Genomic DNA, 15,890 nt, shown 5'->3' on the forward strand with positions numbered 1-15,890 from the left:
ATCGGTCGGGCCGTGAAGACGTACGACTACATCAACCACGTTGTGCTAACTCTTCCGTTGTTGATCTACAAGGGTACGTAGATCACACTCTCCCCTCTCGTTGCTATGCATCACTATGATCTTGTGTGTGCGTAAGAATTTTTTTGAAATTACTACGTTCCCCAACAAATCCACCTCCTGCCAAGCAACAAAAGCTTATGGCAGATGCAATGAGAACAACCAGTCCCTCCAAGCCTAAGGTTCCTCCCACCAAGCCCAAGGGAACCACACGGAGTGTTTCTGCAAGTGAGAAGAACAAGGCCCCAGTGCCTGAAGCTGCTGCTGACGATGAGCCGCTAGTGCTCAGAAAGCTTAGGCCCAAGATGCTAGACCATGACAATGCTCATCCTATTGTAGACACGAGGACTACCGTTTTTGCCCCAGCTGCTACTTCATCAGTTCCACCGCCAGTGTCTACTCCACCATCCCAGCAGACATCAGCCAAAGCTTTTGCAGATGCACTTCTCTCCATGCCATCGATGCACACCGGAGCTGCCAGCCAAAGATCTTCACCTCTAGGAGCTGCCGGAGAACGTGCCTAGAGTGACGCATAGCTCTATACCTATTAGAGCTTTTTGGTACTTGTTGCCAAAGGGTGACAATTTGTTAGATCATTAGACTTCGAGAGAGAGAGAGAGAGTGTCTTGCTGTTGCTCGTTTGATTTCCCTTGAGTTATTGCTACTATTTGGTTTGTGCTACTTTTCTCGTTATGTTTGCGAGATACTATGTCGGATGTTCTTGTGCTTGATCATACGATGCTTCATGCTATGCACACTGCTTATCAATACCATTATCTATGCATGATCATTCACTTGTGCTTTTGGTGATGCGTGCTTATTAGTCCAATCATATCATTTGTGCGCTCGCTCCACCAAGTTGTATGTGACATGGAAGAGTGACCCATGATCCTAATTGATTGTGCATTTGCATTCAAACGCAAATTTGTAATAATGCACAAATTTAGGGGAGCTCTTGCTTATCACATACTTCTCAAAGCGACGATGTATTTATTCATTTAATCATTTTTCGAAACTTTGATCTATATGTTGTCATCAATTACCAAAAAGGGGGAGATTGAAAGTGCAACTAATTCTAGGGTGGTTTTGGTAATTAATAACAACACATATCTCATTGAACTACTATCCATTCAAGTTAAAGATTTCAAGAAGTTCAATGATTGGCATGGCAAGGACTAGTGAATGTGGACCCCTCAAAATGCTAAGGACATGGATTGGCCAAAGCTCAAGACTCTACATTTTTGTTAAGTGATCCAAGATCACATTGAGTCCATAGGAAAGCCAATGCTATTAAAAGGGGATAAGGTTTTGATGATGATCTGGTTGCTCAAGTGCTTAGTGATATTGATCCAAAACCCTCAACCACTTTATCTAACCAAATATGTCCAAACCCTATAAGCCAACTCGGCCCCACTGAATTCTACCTATCCGGACCCACCTTGTTCATCTGGACACTGCCACAGCCAAACCCTAACAAATTGGATCCACTGATATGGATCTCGGTCTCACCGAGATGGCCTTGCCAACTCTCTGTCATCTGTTGCAATTATTTTGGTCTTACCGAGTTTTGCAATCGGTGCCACCGAGATGGCTTGCCAACCTTCTGTTGCCTTATTGCTTCACATCGGTCTTACCGAGATGATGCAGTCGGTCCCACCAAAGCGAGGTTTGCCCTACCATTGCACATCAGTCGCTCTGAGATGTTCCATTCGGTCCCACGAGACCTCCAACGTTCACATCTTTTACATATGTCGGCGCCACCGAGAATTCTGATCGGTGTCACTGAGTTGGGTCAAATGTGTGTAACAGTTGGATTTCGAGTGGAGTCTATATATACCCCTCCACCCACTCTTACTTAGTAAGAGAGCCATCAGAACGTTACTACACTTCCACCATTCATTTTCTGAGAGAGAGAGAACTACCTGCTCATGTGTTGAGATCAAGAAATTCCAATCCTACCATTTGAACTTTATTTCTAGCCTTCTCCAAATTGCTTTCCACTCAAATCCTTCTTCCACCATGGCCAAATTTGAGAGTACTTCATTATCTACACACCATCTATTACCTTTTGGAGAGTGGTCTCTCTAGATTGGTTAGGTGTCACTTGGGAGCCTCCGACATGATGTGGAGTTGAACCAAGAAGTTTGTAAGGGCAAGGAGATCGCCTACTTCATGGATTCGCACAGCCGTTACCCTCTGTGGGTTGAAGTCTTCATCAACGTGGACATATGATAGCACCACCTATCAGAACCACGCCAAAATCATCATGTCTCCATTGCGCTTGCTTTTTCCAAACCCCTCCTTTACTTACATGTGCAATGCTTTACTTTCTGCTACTACATTCTTTTGCATGTGTAGGTGATACATGACTTGCTAGAATTGCTAAAATTTGCCTACAACTAAAATTGGGAAAAGGTTAGGTTTTATTTGGTCAAGTAGTCTGTCGGTGCAACACACATTCATGTTTGCTACCCGAACTCATGCACATGCGTGCTGGCGATCATGCATCCAGTACTAATGCATGACACAAAAATAAGTGAGTGAAACTGCTCTTTGTGAGATCAAGGAGAGCATTAAGAAGATTAGGCTGGAAGGAGAACACCTCAGGGAGACCTCCCTTGCCGGGCAGGCGAGCCTGGCCGGGTCGAGGCTCCACCTGAGGAACAAGACCAGTTCGTCCCGGCAAGGTTTTCAGGGCCGCCAAGACCAGAACCTGCCAGGCTCCTTGCCGCTAGGCCTTCCCCAAGATGCCACCGCTCCACCTCATCATACCCAAGTCATTAATTAGTGTGATGTCAAGCTATCAAGCAACTAGGTGGATCCTGTCAGGCACGTGACAGCATGGTGAGGAAGAGATTAGCTTTATGGACACCCATCTAGGAGGCGTGTCATGCTAATAAGGAGAAGATGGATAAGCGGTGCGGTAGGCTTGCCAGGCTTCAACCTCAGCACGACACCTAGTAGTGCATTTAATGCACTTTGTCCTAACTGCTAGAGTTAGGTATGTGTAACACCCCGCTAATTAAGCTACAGTAACCTCACCCTAATGTGCCATGTCATCGTGTTTTATTAAGCCAAATTGCCACGTTATAAAATTCGAAGTCAAATTCAAAATTCAAATAACAAGTCAAATTATTTTTCTTCAAACTATAAAACCAAAAGGTTCGAATTTTAGTATAAATTCCCTTGATCGTTCGTCATGTTGAAACCAACATCATTTGGCTCTCCTATTAATCCCTAGTAAAATATAAAGTGATCCAACTGCAACAGATATAACCATTACAAAATAAACAAATCTTTATGAGTTTCCAATTGACTCAAAACCTTAGGTGCCACTCCAAAATATTGTGCTTAAATTTTGGGCCAAATCCCAAGTTTAACTAAATTCTTTTGCTATAGCAATTAAATAGAAAACAACAGAAAAGAAAAAAATAAATAAAATGAAAATGAAAATAAAACAAAGGAAAGCCTTCCCCCTAGGCCTTGTGTCACAGCCCTAGAATATTGTTTGTAAATAGTTGCATCTTCATCCAGGCATCATATTTAAATTTCTAAAACATGAATTGAGGATTGTTGAAGCCTCAAAACTTTAATTAAAAGCAGGGCAAAAGAACCCTGGAAATTGCATTCAGTGTTTCCAAAATGGCCTTAATAATGTTGGTTATATTTGGCAAAGGTTTTTGCACCAAACCAAAAATAATGAGCATTTTGAGGAATATTTTGGGCACTGAATTTAAATCATTATTTTATTTGCATTTGGAATTATATTCATAACTTGTATAGAATATATTTCCAAATACCCTGAAACATTTTATGTGCTTTTAGAAAAGTCCATCAAGCAACATAAAAATATTCAGAGGAGTTACTGGCATTGTTTGAATTATTTTAAAATTCAAACAGTGGCAAAACAAATTTAACAAAATAAAACAGAACAGAAATAAAAGAGAGAGAGAGAAGGAAGTTACCTGGCGCCACTTACCTGGCCCAGCACGGCCCAGCCCATCTCCACTTCCCCCCCTGTCGTCTTCCTCTGCCAGTAGGCAGAGGCGAGGTGTGGCGCACGCCCGAGAGGCCTCGGCCACCTCCTGCTTCCCCTGGCCACCTCCTGCTTCCTCTCGTCGCCCTGGACCCCGTCCGCGACGCCACGCACCCTCCCAGGCCTCGCACTCTCCCCGTGCCTTCTCCCCCCCTTCTCTGGCTCCCTCTCTCTTCCACCGAGCGGAGCCCCGTCGCCACCGACGCCGTTCGCCGCGGCCACAACCACCGCCTCGCCTCCCCAACGCCTCCCAAAGCTCCGCCGGTCCTCCCTCTTCCTCCTCACCAAGACGGAAGGCGCCGGAAGCCCTGGATGGGGCCAGCTTCGCCGTTCCCCTCCTCGGCCACCGCGGATCGCCGCCGTCAAATCCGTCCCCGTCCGACCTCCCTCAAGCTCGCCGTCCACCTCTACAGGGTCTATGTGAGCTCTCCGTCCGTTTCCCCCTCTCTGTTTCGTCGTTCGCGCGCCGTAGCTAGGTTATCCACCAAGACCGAAACCCCATCGCCGCCGGCCATGGTGCCGCCGTGGCCAGGGCCACCGCAGCCCGCGCCTGAGCACGTCACCGTGCTCGGTGAACCCCCAGGAGCACGTAGCCCTCCTCGTTTTCTCCTCTAGTGCGCCATAGCTTCGCCACCGTTCGTGCCCGAACTCCGGCCACCGCGGAAGTGCTCGCCGCCGTCGTCTCCGGCCACCCCGCGGCCCCTCGTGCAGCCAGCTAGGTGCGGCCGTGTACGGGCTACCTTCTGGTGGCCTTCGCGCGTCCAGCCGCCGCCCGTAGCGCAACCCCGGTGAACTTCCGCCGCGTTTCGGGTCGCCGCCGGCCGAACTCCGGTGGCCAGTGACGTGGCGCTGTCATTAGCCACTAATGACGCACTAACCAACCCCCTAGGCCACTGACTGTGGGCCCCACCCCTGGTCAAACCCCAGTCAGCGCTGGGTTTGACCGGGATTAGGTCCTGTGTCACTGACGTGTGGCCCCCACACGTCAGGTTTGACCGGACCAGCCCAGTTGACTCTGCTGACGTCACAGTGACGTGGTGCTGACGCCATAAATCATTTTCTGGAATTATTTTAATTCTAAATATTCAGGAAATTCCAGAAAATGCCTAAAACTTCTAAAATTCATAGAAATTCAACCGTAACTCCAAATTAAATAATTTATATATGAAAAATTATCAGAAAAATTCAAGGAATCCATCTGTACCATTTTCATGCATGTTAGAACAACTTATAGCTGCTATTTGCACAAATCAATTAAATGGCATTTGAATAATCACATATGGAGTTTAAATTTGAATCTTGTATTCAAACCAACTTCATTTAATCTGTTGCTAGATGCATTAGCCCAAAACACATTCATATTGCCATGTCATAGCATGCATCATATTGTGCATTGCATTGATCGTGTTTCTTCTGTGTTTGCCGGTGTTGTTCTCCCTCGGTAGACGTTGTACCGACGATGTGATCGTTGACACTGATGAAGACTCAAAGTTATCTTCAGAAGTGCCAGGCAAGCAAAACCCCCTTGTTCATTCCAATACAAGCCCACTCTCTCGCTCCTGCTCTCTTTTACTGCATTAGGACAACAACGATTCATCTGTTACTTGTTGCGGTAGTTGAACCCCTTTATCCTTTGCATGACCTGTCATTGCCACAGTAAATAGATGAAACCCACTAGCATGAGTAGGAGTTGTTTGAGACCTGTTGTGCCTACTCGTTCTTGCTTGTTTGTCATGCCTGCTACTGCTTAGAGTTGTGTCAGGTCTGATTCATCGGGAATGGATCAGAGGTGTGTGAACATGTCCTACCATTGAGAGCTAAGTGTGTGAACACGATTTGGTAAAGGTAGCGGTGAGAGGCCATGTAGGAGTACATGGTGGGTTGTCTCATTGAAGCCGTCCTTAGGAACTGAGTTCTGTGTTTGTGATCCATGACTCAGCTACTACCATACATTGGGCCCTGAAATATGACCCCGCTCGACTTCTTAATCACCCTTGTCCTCTGTCCAGGAGTTGCAAGTAGTTTCTGGTGTTTGTAGTATGCTGGAGGCCGTGGATAGCGCTGACCGTAGGGGTGGGCTGTGATGTGGTAGGCACGTGGCCGGGTATACCGGGCGCCCGTTTGGTGTCACGGAACCCTGTTCACATCGTTTGGGGCTGTGAGCGAAACTCCGGCCGGATCTCCTCATGGATGGAACCCGAATAGGCGATAAACCTGGACTAGAGACTTGAGTGTTTAGGTAGGTCGTGGTCTACACCCACGTCGGCTTTCGCTTGAAGTCTGCCGAGCACATGTCGTGTGCAGACGCTAAGTGGTGGAAACATGTATGAAGAAGTACACCCCTGCAGGGTTAACATCATCTATTCGGATAGCCGTGTCCGCGGTAAAGGACTTCTGGGTTGCTTATATCAGTTCATAGACAAGTGAAAGTGGATACTTTAAAATGCGCAAGATAAGCGTGAGTGCTATGGATGGCGTTCTCGTAGGGAGACGGGAGCGGATCCATAGTGGTGTATTGATATGGTGAATATGTGGACTCGTGTGCGGCACCTCAAAAGAGTTACTTGCAGTCGTAGTTTAGGATAGCCACCGAGTCAAAGCTGGCTTGCTGTAGTTAAACCCCACCATCCCCTTTGTTGATAATGATGCATATGTAGTTAGTTCTGATGTAAGTCTTGCTGGGTACATTTGTACTCACGTTTGCCTATTTTATGTTTTGCAGAGAGACTTCGGTCTCACTAGTAGTTTCGCGTGGACTTCGACGTTTAGCTTGTTACCTCAACTACGATCTTGTGCCCCCGGCAGGATTTGGTAGATAGTCAGGCTTCTCAGCCTTTTTCATTTATAGATGTCTGTACTCAGACATGATAGCTTCCGCTTGTGTTTTGATTTGTATGCTCTGAATGTTGGGTCGTGAGACCCCTGTTTGTAATATCTCGCTCCTCGGAGCCTATTGAATAAATACTTGAGTCGTAGAGTCATGTTGTGATGCCATGTTGTATTTGCACATATCGAGCATATTGTGTGTATGTTATTGAAATGCTTGGTATGTGTGGGATCTGACCATCTAGTTGTTTATCTTTAGTAGCCTCTCTTACCGGGAAATGTCTCCTAGTGTTTCCACCGAGCCATGGTAGCTTGCTACTGCTCCGGAACACTTAGGCTGGCCGGCATGTGTCCTTCTTCGTTCCTGTGTCTGTCCCTTCGGGGAAATGTCACGCGATGAATACCGGAGTCCTGTTAGCCTGCTACAGCCCGGTTCACCGGAGTCCTGCTAGCCCAGTGCTACAGCCTGGATTCACTCGCTGATGACCGACACGTTCGATGCTGGGTCATGGATGCCTGTCCCTGTAAGTCTGTGCCACTTTGGGTTTACGACTAGCCATGTCAGCCCGGGCTCCTTATCATATGGATGCTAGCGACACTATCATATACGTGTGCCAAAAGGCGCAAACGGTCCCGGGCTAAGGTAAGGCGACACCCGTGGGAATACCATGCGTGAGGCCGCAAAGTGATATGAGGTGTTACATGCTAGATCGATGTGGCATTGAGTCGGGGTCCTGACAGCGTTGGTATCAGAGCTTGACTGCCTGTAGGATTACCAAGCCTAACTGGTCGAAGTTGAGTCTAGAAATTCTTTAGTTATATGAGGGAATTGATTGTGGGATGGAACGTAAGGCTCTTTTTACTCCTTATACCTCATGGCCTTCTGATCTGAGTCATCTTATCTTTCCTACGGGGATTAAGAGCTAGGCTATCTCTTCTTTCTATCAGGATCACGCGTTACTAATCCGTAGACTTATAAGATTGTTGGATTTAAGCTTGAGTTCAGTTTCTACTACTTTCGTATGTTAATTGTTGATCTCGAAACCTTGATATTGTGCTTCTGAGTGGTTATGCCACCATTTTTGTGAATGTCTCAAATCTCTTCTGAGCATTTACAGTCGTTATGCTATCCAAGTCATTCCAGGTTTCTAAATAGTCTGATGCATTTGCAAAATCCTTTCCCTCTGGTTTCGATGCTCCTTTATGCCAGCTCAATCACACTAATTGTTGAGTTGAGGTATTCTACTGCCTCGACCTTTATGTTGGAATAATTATTATGACCCTAGGTGTCTCAGGGGATCATCTAGTGGTCTAGCCATGATTTGTGTCCTAGTGTGATGATTCTGGCCTTTATTCCCGAAAGCATTCTGTGATGCTACTTAGGAGTAGGTATTCTATTCCTGGGTTTTGAACCCGAGATTCATCCTACTTACATCATGTTGATAGTGTTGCTAGTTCCTTTAGGATAATAGTAACCTTTGCGATAGTCCTCGAGGTTCATGGTACATCCTTCTTCCAATTACCATGAATCATTCTTGGCAGAAGTTCTTCTGAACCAAAAGATGACAACAAGAGTGCTCTCGATGAGTTCTCCATTATATATTGTGACCCTGCCAGTTCTACTTTTCTGCATGGGTTATTTGGAAGAAACTTGTTGAACTTGGTTCGACATACTAATCTATGCATCCACAACTCAGAAAGTTATATGTTCCTTTGAGTTGTCCCTCTTTAGCTGTCTACTGACCTTCATCTATCAATTGATAGTCAAGAGTATGCGTGCAATCGTTCATCGATACCTATTACTCTTGTGGTCCGTCAAGCCATTCTGTCCTGAATGACTTGGAGAAACAAACTCCAGTACCTCATCCATATCTAGGATTGGGTCAAAGTAGTTGTATTCCGCAGATCAAATGCCAGCCCAGCTTTTGATTCTGTTCTACCCTGAAGTATTACCATCTTTATATCGGGATTGTTATAGGAATTGCACACCATCCTATGAACTCTTGACACAGTGATACTTCTCACCATCATTAGTCATTCCTCGGTCTTCGTGTTGATGCAACCGGAATGTCGACAAGTGAGTCGTGATGTGTGAAATCAATACTGCTAGCAACTCCGTTGTTTGGTAGTTAAAGGACAATAATTTCATTCTTAGCATGTTGGTTAGTGAATCATCATTCTAAGATTGATCGTGCTACCTAGTCCATTCTCCTGGTTCACTCCTCGATCGATGAGTTAGGATTATTTCAAATCCTTGCCCTATTGATCATATCGTCTTGCCCTGAAAAGCAGGATTGTCCTCGATCTTAGTAACATATCGGTGGTTCGTGATTTTCCGAATATCTTCTCGGAAGTATTACCAGGTTGTCCCCTGACTGTTATGTTGAGCTCGTGATCAAGTTGGTATCTTGTGAACCACCTTCTCTCCAAGAATCGGTGTTAGATATCCCTGAGCTAGTTGGTTAAGCTAGACAACAACTTGGAGAGTTGGAAGATAAAAGCTTGCCTGACTTAGTTTGTTCCAAAGGGATATCCTTGTGTAGTGTGTGTTGAAGAAAGATGATATCTTCATCGATTGGTCCCTGTGATCAGTTAATGAACCTATCATTTTTATCCAACCTTTGGTTGGAGTATGGGCTATCATCCAATCAGACCAGAACCAACGATATTCGTAATGTTGTCTTACTCGTGGTTGATCCCTCGAGCATACACCATTATATCTTTTGGGTCTGACCAATGCTATCACTTGTTCACTTAACTATGGAATTCCTTTTAAAAGGAAACCCAGATGAATTGTTGTTGTGCCCATTGACAACATCCTTGTCTTCCCCATAATTTTGTTGAACATTAAGCTAGTGTTGGAAACTTTTGAAAGCATTTGTTCATGCTAGCTCATGAAGCATATGTTCGGATGTAAGAAGTGACTTCCTCTAGTTCATGTGCATTTGATGCAAGTTGCCGCCGTGGACTCGAGAAAGTCAATGTTGCTTCCTCTGGAATCATCGCAAGTTAGTCATGCACACGTGCGAAGTATTCTGTGGTCTGGAGACTTGCAACCTTCATTCCATATGTGTATCCTAGCACACCAAGCCACTGACTGATTTGTTCAAGGAGAAGGAGTATCTTCATAAGAGCTAATCCGGACTTATGAAAGAACTTCGATATCCTCGCTGATGGTTCCCAACCAGAACTCGGTAGTGTTTTATTGTAAGACTACCATGTGGGCATGCTTGTCTGGGACAACGTGTTCACATGTTTGTAGTAGAACCAGATCATGTTTTGGAGCTTGCTATCGTAGTTCATTCCCCGAGAATCTCGCAACGTCATCTCGTCGATTCGTGTTGCAAACTTCTGTTTTTTTCCTGGACTCGATGAGTCTGGAATATCCTGACACCAACCAGATCTGAATCTCAGGCAGATATGATGGTTGGAATATTTCCCAAGAATTATAATATTGGTCGCGCGATAACCGGTAAAGTGGATGTCGTGGCCAACACACCCAGCCGGAAGACCTGTTATTATAATATCTTGATTGATGAAGTTGGCCACCCCCCCCATAGGGATTTCGTACGATTTACTCCCTAGTTGCCCCTATGGATTTCTGAGATCCCGAAGTCCGACCTTTTTACTTGATGTTCTAGATATCAAACCATATCTATGAATGGGTTACACTAGCACATCAAGGAGAACATTAGAAGCGGAGTGCTAAATGTCTCTCGGTCGATCATCCAGATTTTATTTCCTTGGCCCCGCCAAGGGTGAAATCTGAGAAGGTGTTATCTTCCTTGCATCTGCATCCTCCATCACCCTTCATCATGGTAGTAAGTTGTGTTACCGGACCCTTGACACGGATGTTGGTAAAACCTTGATGATTATGGAATTGCTCAAGTTCTTGAGAGCACGCGCAAGTGCTAGGTTTGATCGTCGGCATTAACTGTATAGCGCTCTCAGTTTCCTCGGTTATGCTATAACCATTCCAATAGTGGAATAACTCTCTATTGTTGAGCCTCTCCCCAGTTACCAGAATCATTCCCAGCATTTGCATTTTGTTCCTAGCTTGCACCGCCAATGTGCCATTCTACCATGGGTCTCTTCCATTTCCAGTGGCAAGCAAATTCATCCATTACGTTGTCTTCCACAAGGTAATCCACATCATCCAAGTCCGAGTATGCCATTCTACCGACCCCCTCCAAACGATCGCTCGAGAATTGCCTTAGGCTGGTTTAAAGAGTTTCAATGATCTCTGAATCAAAGGTAATTCTTCTTGCCACTTAAGGGGATATATCTACGAGTCACCATCCCTAAGATGCCTCGTTGTGGTATCATGGCAACTCAACTCCTCGCTACGTTGAAAATCGATTACCACCTTCTTAAGCGTGAAATTGTTGTCTACCTAGTGGACCTTCGTCATCTGCTTCACTCCATTCCTATGGATGTGTGCTTCACCTCTCAGCTCGAGAGATGTTGCTATGTCTCATTCCGTGAGTTAATCCTGAGTTGTTCGACCTTCGAGAAGAACCATCCTTTTAGGGTCTTTCCTTTCCTCTCGTTGTCATGTTAGTTGGAGTTCTCAGAGCAAGACTTCGAGACAATAATGGTGAACGAATCAACGTTCAATTGGAGTGCAACTGGATCGTGAAGATTATACTAGTTTGCGTTTCCCCTTCACCTTACCCTACACTTGAATCTCGGGTCGAGATTCTTGTTTAGTGGGGGTGAGTTGTCACAGCCCTAGAATATTGTTTGTAAATAGTTGCATCTTCATCCAGGCATCATATTTAAATTTCTGAAACATGAATTGAGGATTGTTGAAGCCTCAAAACTTTAATTAAAAGCAGGGCAAAAGAACCCTGGAAATTGCATTCAGTGTTTCCAAAATGGCCTTAATAATGTTGGTTATATTTGGCAAAGGTTTTTGCACAAAACCAAAAATAATGAGCATTTTGAGGAATATTTTGGGCACTGAATTTAAATCATTATTTTATTTGCATTTGGAATTATATTTATAACTTGTATAGAATATATTTCCAAATACCCTGAAACATTTTATGTGCTTTTGGAAAAGTCCATCAAGCAACATAAAAATATTCAGAGGAGTTACTGGCATTGTTTGAATTATTTTAAAATTCAAACAGTGGCAAAACAAATTTAACAAAATAAAACAGAATAGAAATAAAAGAGAGAGAGAGATAAGGAAGTTACCTGGCGCCACTTACCTGGCCCAGCACGGCCCAGCCCATCTCCACTTCCCCCCCTGTCGTCTTCCTCTGCCAGTAGGTAGAGGCGAGGTGTGGCGCGCGCCCGAGAGGCCTCGGCCACCTCCTGCTTCCCCTGGCCACCTCCTGCTTCCTCTCGTCGCCCTGGACCCCGTCCGCGACGCCACGCACCCTCCTAGGCCTCGCACTCTCCCCGTGCCTTCTCCCCCCCCCTTCTCTGGCTCCCTCTCTCTTCCACCGAGCGGAGCCCCGTCGCCACCGACGCCGTTCGCCGCGGCCACAACCACCGCCTCGCCTCCCCGACGCCTCCCAAAGCTCCGCCGGTCCTCCCTCTTCCTCCTCACCAAGACGGAAGGCGCCGGAAGCCCTGGATGGGGCCAGCTTCGCCGTTCCCCTCCTCGGCCAACGCAGATCGCCGCCGTCAAATCCGTCCCCGTCCGGCCTCCCTCAAGCTCGCCGTCCACCTCTACAGGGTCTACGTGAGCTCTCCGTCCGTTTCCCCCTCTCTGTTTCGTCGTTCGCGCGCCGTAGCTAGGTTATCCACCAAGACCGAAACCCCATCGCCGTCGGCCATGGCGCCGCTGTGGCCAGGGCCACCGCAGCCCGCGCCTGAGCACGTCACCGTGCTCGGTGAACCCCCAGGAGCACGTAGCCCTCCTCGTTTTCTCCTCTATTGCGCCGTAGCTTCGCCACCGTTCGCGCCCGAACTCCGGCCACCGCGGAAGTGCTCGCCGCCGTCGTCTCCGGCCACCCTGCGGCCCCTCGTGCAGCCAGCTAGGTGCGGCCGTGTACGGGCTACCTTCTGGTGGCCTTCGCGCGTCCAGCCGCCGCCCGTAGCGCAACCCCGGTGAACTTCCGCCGCGTTTCGGGTCGCCGCCGGCCGAACTCCGGTGGCCAGTGACGTGGCGCTGTCATTAGCCACTAATGACGCACTAACCAACCCCCTAGGCCACTGACTGTGGGCCCCACCCCTGGTCAAACCCCAGTCAGCGCTGGGTTTGACCGGGATTAGGTCCTGTGTCACTGACGTGTGGCCCCCACACGTCAGGTTTGACCGGACCAGCCCAGTTGACTCTGCTGACGTCACAGTGACGTGGTGCTGACGCCATAAATCATTTTCTGGAATTATTTTAATTCTAAATATTCAGGAAATTCCAGAAAATGCCTAAAACTTCTAAAATTCATAGAAATTCAACCGTAACTCCAAATTAAATAATTTATATATGAAAAATTATCAGAAAAATTCAAGGAATCCATCTGTACCATTTTCATGCATGTTAGAACAACTTATAGCTGCTGTTTGCACAAATCAATTAAATGGCATTTGAATAATCACATATGGAGTTTAAATTTGAATCTTGTATTCAAACCAACTTCATTTAATCTGTTGCTAGATGCATTAGCCCAAAACACATTCATATTGCCATGTCATAGCATGCATCATATTGTGCATTGCATTGATCGTGTTTCTTCTGTGTTTGCCGGTGTTGTTCTGCCTCGGTAGACGTTGTACCGACGATGTGATCGTTGACACTGATGAAGACTCAATGTTATCTTCAGAAGTGCCAGGCAAGCAAAACCCCCTTGTTCATTCCGATACAAACCCACTCTCTCGCTCCTGCTCTCTTTTACTGCATTAGGACAACAACGATTCATCTGTTACTTGTTGCGGTAGTTGAACCCCTTTATCCTTTGCATGACCTGTCATTGCCACAGTAAATAGATGAAACCCACTAGCATGAGTAGGAGTTGTTTGAGCCCTGTTGTGCCTACTCGTTCTTGCTTGTTTGTCATGCCTGCTACTGCTTAGAGTTGTGTCAGGTCTGATTCATCGGGAATGGATCAGAGGTGTGTGACCATGTCCTACCATTGAGAGCTAAGTGTGTGAACACGATTTGGTAAAGGTAGCGGTGAGAGGCCATGTAGGAGTACATGGTGGGTTGTCTCATTGAAGCCGTCCTTAGGAACTGAGTTCTGTGTTTGTGATCCATGACTCAGCTACTACCATACATTGGGCCCTGAAATATGACCCCGCTCGACTTCTTAATCACCCTTGTCCTCTGTCCAGGAGTTGCAAGTAGTTTCTGGTGTTTGTAGTATGCTGGAGGCCGTGGACAGCGCTGACCGTAGGGGTGGGCTGTGATGCGGTAGGCACATGGCCGGGTATACCGGGCGCCCGTTTGGTGTCACAGAACCCTGTTCACATCGTTTGGGGCTGTGAGCGAAACTCCGGCCGGATCTCCTCATGGATGGAACCCGAATAGGCGATAAACCTGGACTAGAGACTTGAGTGTTTAGGTAGGTCGTGGTCTACACCCACGTCGGCTTTCGCTTGAAGTCTGCCGAGCACATGTCGTGTGCAGACGCTAAGTGGTGGAAACATGTATGAAGAAGTACACCCCTGCAGGGTTAACATCATCTATTCGGATAGCCGTGTCCGCGATAAAGGACTTCTGGGTTGCTTATATCAGTTCATAGACAAGTGAAAGTGGATACTTTAAAATGCGCAAGATAAGCGTGAGTGCTATGGATGGCGTTCTCGTAGGGAGACGGGAGCGGATCCATAGTGGTGTATTGCTATGGTGAATATGTGGACTCGTGTGCGGCACCTCAAAAGAGTTACTTGCAGTCGTAGTTTAGGATAGCCACCGAGTCAAAGCTGGCTTGCTGCAGTTAAACCCCACCATCCCCTTTGTTGATAATGATGCATATGTAGTTAGTTCTGATGTAAGTCTTGCTGGGTACATTTGTACTCACGTTTGCCTATTTTATGTTTTGCAGAGAGACTTCGGTCTCACTAGTAGTTTCGCGTGGACTTTGACGTTTAGCTTGTTACCTCAGCTACGATCTTGTGCCCCCTGCAGGATTTGGTAGATAGTCAGGCTTCTCAGCCTTTTTCATTTATAGATGTCTGTACTCAGACATGATAGCTTCCGCTTGTGTTTTGATTTGTATGCTCTGAATGTTGGGTCGTGAGACCCCTGTTTGTAATATCTCGCTCCTCGGAGCCTATTGAATAAATACTTGAGTCGTAGAGTCATGTTGTGATGCCATGTTGTATTTGCACATATCGAGCATATTGTGTGTATGTTATTGAAATGCTTGGTATGTGTGGGATCTGACCATCTAGTTGTTTATCTTTAGTAGCCTCTCTTACCGGGAAATGTCTCCTAGTGTTTCCACCGAGCCATGGTAGCTTGCTACTGCTCCGGAACACTTAGGCTGGCCGGCATGTGTCCTTCTTCGTTCCTGTGTCTGTCCCTTCGGGGAAATGTCACGCGATGAATACCGGAGTCCTGTTAGCCTGCTACAGCCCGGTTCACGGAGTCCTGCTAACCCAGTGCTACAGCCTGGATTCACTCGCTGATGACCGACACGTTCGATGCTGGGTCATGGATGCCTGTCCCTGTAAGTCTGTGCCACTTTGGGTTTACGACTAGCCATGTCAGCCCGGGCTCCTTATCATATGGATGCTAGCGACACTGTCATATACGTGTGCCAAAAGGCGCAAACTGTCCCGGGCTAAGGTAAGGCGACACCCGTGGGAATACCGTGCGCGATGCCGCAAAGTGATATGAGGTGTTACATGCTAGATCGATGTGGCATTGAGTCGGGGTCCTGACACCTTGGCCCAACTAGCCACCAGGCCGGCCCAACTAGCCCCATGGACACAGAACGATCGTCCAGGCCACCGATGGCCACGCGCCAGGCATCCTGCGACCCCCTCGACGGATAAGGGCCTCCCCTCAGCGCCT

The sequence above is a fragment of the Triticum dicoccoides genome, chromosome 5A (assembly GCF_002162155.2).
Source record: "Triticum dicoccoides isolate Atlit2015 ecotype Zavitan chromosome 5A, WEW_v2.0, whole genome shotgun sequence".
NCBI lineage: Eukaryota > Viridiplantae > Streptophyta > Magnoliopsida > Poales > Poaceae > Triticum > Triticum dicoccoides.